This window comes from Pleurodeles waltl, chromosome 1_2, assembly GCF_031143425.1.
Source record: "Pleurodeles waltl isolate 20211129_DDA chromosome 1_2, aPleWal1.hap1.20221129, whole genome shotgun sequence".
Lineage (NCBI taxonomy): Eukaryota > Metazoa > Chordata > Amphibia > Caudata > Salamandridae > Pleurodeles > Pleurodeles waltl.
Window position 1 is genome coordinate 678,666,056 of NC_090437.1, and position 6,783 is coordinate 678,672,838.

Here is a 6,783-nt window from a genome sequence, read left to right on the forward strand (position 1 = left end):
AGATCAATAGCCTCCTCACTGAGGGCAGCAGGGCTTACTGGGGCAGGGCCTGAGGTGCCTGGGGAGAAGGAGATGCCTAACCTCCTGGGTGAGCGGGCACAGGCAACTCGGTGGGGGGCTACTGGGAGGGGGTTGCTGGTACGGGGTGGTACTAGAGTTGTCCGCCACCACTAGGGAGCATCCATCGGAGGAGGAATCACAGACAGTGTTGTCACCTCCTGTCCCTACCGTGGTGCTCCCCTCGCCCTCCACCCCACTGGTCCTCTCAGCGTCGGTGGACTCTGCCTCCTGAGTCCCGTAGGCTGCAACTCCCTCAGTTGCCAGTGCCCCTGCTCATTGCCAGATGATGCTAGTGCACACATGGACAGGATGACAGAAGAAAATGGGGGAGGGAGGGAGCACTGGGTCAATTACAGCACCAACACCACAGATGACATACACTTTCCCATCACACACAGGAATCTAAAAAATGCTCTGGACTAAAACAAGCTAAAATCATTAAAAAGTAGCTAAAACATGTTAAAAAATAATAGCTAAAAAACATACAAAGAGATGACCCCATCCACCAGGCACTCCAACTCCTCTGAAGTGAAGGCAGGGGCCCTTTCCTCTGTCACACGGGCCTTAGAAGGTTCCAGAGTAAGGTCACAGCACTACACGCAGTAGAGGTGTTGTCCTGTGTAAAGTCAGGAATCAAGTGAGGTAATAGTCAGAAAATGGCAGTCACGTCTGCGGAGGTGTACACCGTCACCGCCGCCGATGATCCTCATTGGACACTGTACTCCATAGAGCCCCATGTAAGCCAATGAGGAATAGCACAGTGGTGCAAGACCACTTTCTGCCATGACGCCCAATGCCGGTGGAGTAACATCACTTCCACATGTCCCTGCTTACAGGACAGGCAGTCACCATTTTATGGTGCAGGTCGACATTCTTAACTTGAAAACTGGGTCATTACTCAGTTGTACATACATTGCCATTTACATAGTCCAGTAACATACATAGTCAATGTACACTGGCGTGGTGGTTCCATTGTTCAGTTTGTCACTCCCTTCTCACTCTTGTGTCCCTTAGGTACCCACCACTGTGGAGGAATAGGAGGAGGAGGAGGCAAGCCCCCATGTACAGACCCCTTGTGGACTTGGCTACACTGGAGGACAGGCACATAATACTAACCTAAAGACTGGACAGGGCCACAATCACAGAGCTGTGTGCTCAATTGGAACCTGATCTGATATCTGATATCCATCATCCCACTGGGATCCCCCCTCTTGTGCAAGTCCTATCAGTGCTCCATTTCCTGGCAAGTCACAGTGGGCTTGGCTGCAGGAATGTCACAGCCAATGTTCTCAATAGTGTTGGCAAGGGTTTTGGCTGCCCTGCTCAAAGACATGTGCAGCTACATTGCTTTCCCCCAAGTGGATGATCTGGCCAATGTGAAGGCTGGTTTCTATGCAGTGGGACATATTCCGAATGTTATTGGGGCCACTGATGGATAACATATAGCATTTGCCCCCCCCAGGCACAATGAACAGGTGTTCAGGAATCGGAAGAGTTTCCATTCACTCAATGTGCAAATGGTGTGCCTGGCTGACCAGTACATCTCCCACGTCACTGCCAAGTATCCTGGGTCGGTGCATGACGCCTTCATTTTGAGGAAAGCAGTATCCCACATGTGATGACACAACTACAGAGGCACAGGGTGTGGCCAATAGGTGACCCTAAGTCCCCACCCAATGAATGTCAGTGTATGGCTTCAGGAGTCATCCCCCATACCATTGTGCAAGGCTAATGTTTATCCCTCACTTCTACCCAAACTACCCAAACCTGTTGTGGCTCTTAACCCCTGTAAGGAATGCAAGGACAGGGGCTGAGAATAGGTATAATGATGCTCCTGGGTGAACCAGGAGAGTCCTTGAGAGGACCTTTGGCCTCCTGACCAGATTCAGATGCCTCCATCTGACAGGTGGATCCCTCTGCTAATCCCCAGAGAAGGTCTGCCAGATAGTTGTATGCTGCATGTTGCACAACCTGGCCATCAAACGACATGTACCCTATCTACAGGAGGAGGAGGATGGAAATGCTCCTGCGGCAGCAGTAGACCCTGAGGACAGTGAGGATGAGGAGGCAGAGGGTGAAGATGTGGACAACAGGACATTAGTTATACAGCAGTACTTTCAATGATACACAGCACACAGATAAGACAGTCGAACTGATCATTCCTCTGATTATTTATCTTTTCTGCGTGGCTGTAGCATGATGACAATCACTTCCTTTGAATCCCAACTGACTGTCACCTATGCCTTCCCATTTTGCAGATGTTTGTGTGGTTACAACTTTGTACTGATGTGATGAGTACAGACAGGTACAGGCCATTTTTTGTATGGAATCACAAAGTTCTGGACAATTGCACAAGATGAAACTGTTAAAATTATTGCACAGTTTTGTTAACTAAAGCACTATCACTCAAGTTGTGGTCAAGGGTGTTTATTGAAGTGAAACATACAGGAGGAACAGTGCAATGGAATGGGGTGATGTTAGAAGAAAGTCCAGGGTATTGGTCCAGTCTGTTTGTAGTACAGGTCCAGTGTCCAAGTGGCAAGGGAAGGGGAGCAATGGCAGTTCAAAGTAGACAAGGTGACACAGTGGAACACAAGGGTGACATTCAGGAGGGTCTCATTTCCTGGCGGTGGTCTTGGCAAGTGTCTTTGGCGTCTGTCTAGGTCACAGGGAATGTTTGCGGGTGGTTAACCTTCTGTAGGGGGAGGGGTGCTGGTGACCAGTGGGTCTTGTGGCAGGGCTACCTGTCCACTAGCTGCAGCAGATGTGGAGGGCTGTTCAGTCGAATGGCTAGTGGAAGGGGCCCACTGGTGTGCTGTCTAGTCTCTCATGATGTTAGCCATATCTGTCAGCACCCCTGTTATGGAGACCATGGTGGTGTTAAGGGCCTGCAATTCTTTCCTGATCTCCTGGTGGTGATCCTCCTGCATAATGTTTATCATCTGACCCATCTTTTCCTGGGATTGTTTGTAAGCCCCCAGGACATTAGTGAATGCCTCCTGGATAGTTGGTTCCCTGGGCCTGTTCGTCCTCTGGCGCACAGCTGTCCTCCGAGTGTCCCTGCCCCCGTACCTGTGTCCCCTGAACGGTGTGCCCACTGCCACTGACCCCAGGACCCTGATTGTCTTGGCTGTGAGGTGTGGACTGGGGTCCCTGTACAGGTGGGCACACTGTTGATTGACATGTCCTGGGGACAGAGGTGTGGGGACGCTGGGTGGCTGCTGTGGTGTTGAATACTGAGGGGGAGGCTCTGTGGTGGACTGGGTGTGAGCTGGGGTATCCGACTGACCAGTGGTCCCTGATGGGCCAGGGAGTTCATCCAGATCCAGAAGTCCAGACTTACTGTCATCACTGGGGGCATCTTCTGGTGGGGGACAGGGTAGCCGTGGCACCTCCTCGCCGCTGGAATTGGCTGGGGCACCTCTGGGGATGTAAGTGGTGTATTATGCTGAATGTCTGTGACATATTCTATTTCCCTAGTGTCCCCTATATTGTTGCTGTTGCCCCGCCACCTTTGATTGTGTATGGTGGTGTATTGTGGCATTCTTAGTTCTCCATGCTGTGCATACATTGGTGGTGTACATGTAGGGCTGGGAGGGATGTTCATGCAGTGGGTATGGCATGCAGGGCTTGGAAATCAGATTAGTGTATTGTGGAAGTGTACTGTGGGGGGAATTGAGTGGAGTGATGGGTGTCAGGGTGAGGGGTGGTAGTGGCATGCAGGTATGTGGGGAGGATAGGTAGTAAATACTGACTCACCAGTGTCCAGTCCTCCAGCAACTCTAGTGAGTCCCTCAGGATGCAGTATTGCTAAGACTTGCTCCTCCCATGCTGTCAGCTATGGGGGGGCTAGGTGGGTGTCCACCGGCAGTCCTCTGGATGGCAAACTGGTGCCTTGCTGCCAGGGAACGTACCTTCCCCCATAGGTCATTCCACCTCTTTCTGATGTCGTCCCTTGTTCTTGGATGCTGTCCCACGGCGTTCACCTGGTCTACGATTCTCAGCCATAGCTCCATCTTCCTTGCAATGGAAATGTGCTGTATCTGTGCTCCAAACAGCTGTGGTTCTACCCTGACTATTTCCTCCACCATGACCCGCAACTCCTCATCAGTGAAAGGGGGGTGCCTTTGTGGGGACATGGGTGTTGTGTGGTGTCTTTTGTGCAGTGAATGTTGAGTAATGCGGTGGGGTGTGGGGTGCGTGACGGATGAATGGGTGTTTGTGGTGTGTGTGTAGTTGTGTCTTTGATTTGCGTGGCTATCTCTTGGCTACTTTTCATGTTCGTGAAGGGTTGTGGGTAATGTGGGTGAGTGTTTCATAGTGCTGTGGGTGGGCGTGGGGTGTGTATCAATGTCAGGTGTGTGATTTTAGTTTTGGCCACTGTTGTGTTGTTTTGAATTTGGGTGGCCATTCTGACCGGGCCGGTGTGTACCGCCAATGGTTTACCGCCATTGAATGTCCACCGTGGTGATTCGTGAGTCATAATGTGTAGGGCGTTGTTTTGTTGGCATGACGGTATGGGTGTTCATACCGACAGTTTAACACTTACCTTTGGTCTGGCAGAAATGTGTTTGTGGCAGTACTCTGTTGGTTTAGTGTACGTGTGTCATAATATGGTGAACAGATGTTTGCCTCCGCGACGGTATGTTGGCGGCCATCACCACGGCGGTAAGTGGGATTTACAGCCAATGTTATAATGAGGGCCTACATCTCTTTGTACGTTTTTTAGCTATTATTTTTTAACATGTTTTTAAATGCAATTTTTAGCTACTTTTTTAATGATTTGAACTTGTTTTAGTTCAGAGCATTTTTTAGCTTGGATTCATTCACCTTTCGATGGTGTCATTCTACGGCATCAAACTTGTTACGGCATTGGGGAGGGTGTAATGAATCCTATCTTGTTTTAATGGGAAGAAGGAGTAAGCTTAGCCCTCTGGCTTGTAGACTCGTGCCCCCATCACCCAGTGACTTTAACCGTACTTAGTTTGCTCTGTTTTAGCACATTTATTTAATTATATCTTTTAAGATGGCTGCATTGTTTCCAGTTAGGCCAATGTTTTAGTTTCATGTTATCTGTGCCACCGAGCTAAGGCGTCACTATCAGGCTACGAAGATAAACAAGCTGTAGGTATTCACTGTAGGTACTTTCCCTTGTGTGCTTTCGAGGGAATTATTTATATGAATTGCCATTCCACACATTTGTTGTTATCTATTGTTTGGGAATAGACCTACTTCAGGGGTCCCATCAGATCTGTATAAATACATCTCACACAGACAGAGAGATTCCGACCAGATGCCATCGTTGCTATCGATGCTGCATGTCACCTTGATGCTGACCCAGTCTTTGTGTTCCCCCGGAGTCTGATTTAGAGAACTCATTCCAAGGTAACGAGGGCTGGGGGTCTCTTCTTATGGACATGGCATTGGCAGATTAGGTTTAACACACCTAGCTCTCTTCAATTTAGGGGTTAGGTCTATCATGCTAGGATATTAGGACATATTTTACATCTCATGTAATTTCATGTTATTGCAAGATGGTGAGAGTTTTTGTACTAATGACTCTCGTTTTCACAATGCTGTTTCTTGCACTTTTCATTATCCTAATCATTGCAGACCATGCAATTTATCGTGGACTGCAGTATTGCTAATAAAAACCTATTATACTTTTACCGCATCTCCTTCCTTGCCTGTGTGTTTGACTGAGACATGTTGCTGATGTTAGAAAGGGATAATCTCAGTTTAATCACGACACTCCCTGAGATAGCGCAGTCTTGAGTCCATGCGTAAAGGCTGCCACAAATCATCTTTTACTGTTTCGGTTTTTGGTGAGGTACTGCTTGTGAGCCGGGAGAGTTGGGAAGACAGTTGCAACTTGTTGTAGGACTGGCATAGTCGCCTACAAACATAAGTATTGTTATCCTTAAACCACCAGTCTTGCCTAGAGCAAGATTCAAACTACTACACAAATTTGCTGCGCGTTGCACCATCAGCACTAAAGCCAGCCTTGAATGCAGGTATTTCTCTCATCAGTCACCACTCACCAGTGCGGAGGGTTCAGGCAAACTGCAATGGACGCTACCCTGGATGGACACACTGCCCAATGCCCACCCTTTCATACTTAAAGGTCTTATTTATTTTTATGCACTATAAAAAATTACAAAAATTAAGCAGTGCTTTGCACAAACATGAGGCCACTAAAATATTTTAGTTGCACTTATATCACTTCTAGTTTGTGTCACACTGTTCCTGAAGCATCACACAAAGGTTGCTTCAGGCAGCAGTTGCATAGCCATTGCTTCCTCCTTATTTCAATGGACATCATTGAACAAAGGGGCTCCAGGCTCCATGCAGCTCCCTGCCGCATCCACAGGCTAATTTAATCCCTTCATTCTCTGATTATTATTTTTAACAGAGGTGTAGCAGGAGTGCCAAAGACATTCTCCATCAATTTATTTTTAGTGTTTGCCATGTACGATACTACTACCTGTCTGGGCCTTTATCGACCAACACAGAAAAGAAACAGAAATGTGTTACACAAAGGGCACATTTGCAATGCTTATTTTCTATGATGGGTCGGTGTGTTTGCTTGGGGTAGTGGGGGATCTCATAGGGCATTTTGCAAGCAGAACAATTTTAGGCTTGGGAAAATTATTTTGGACTTGCGTCTGTGTCCTTCACATTTGTGTTGTAAAATGCCATATTATGATCCCCTTTTTTCAAAAC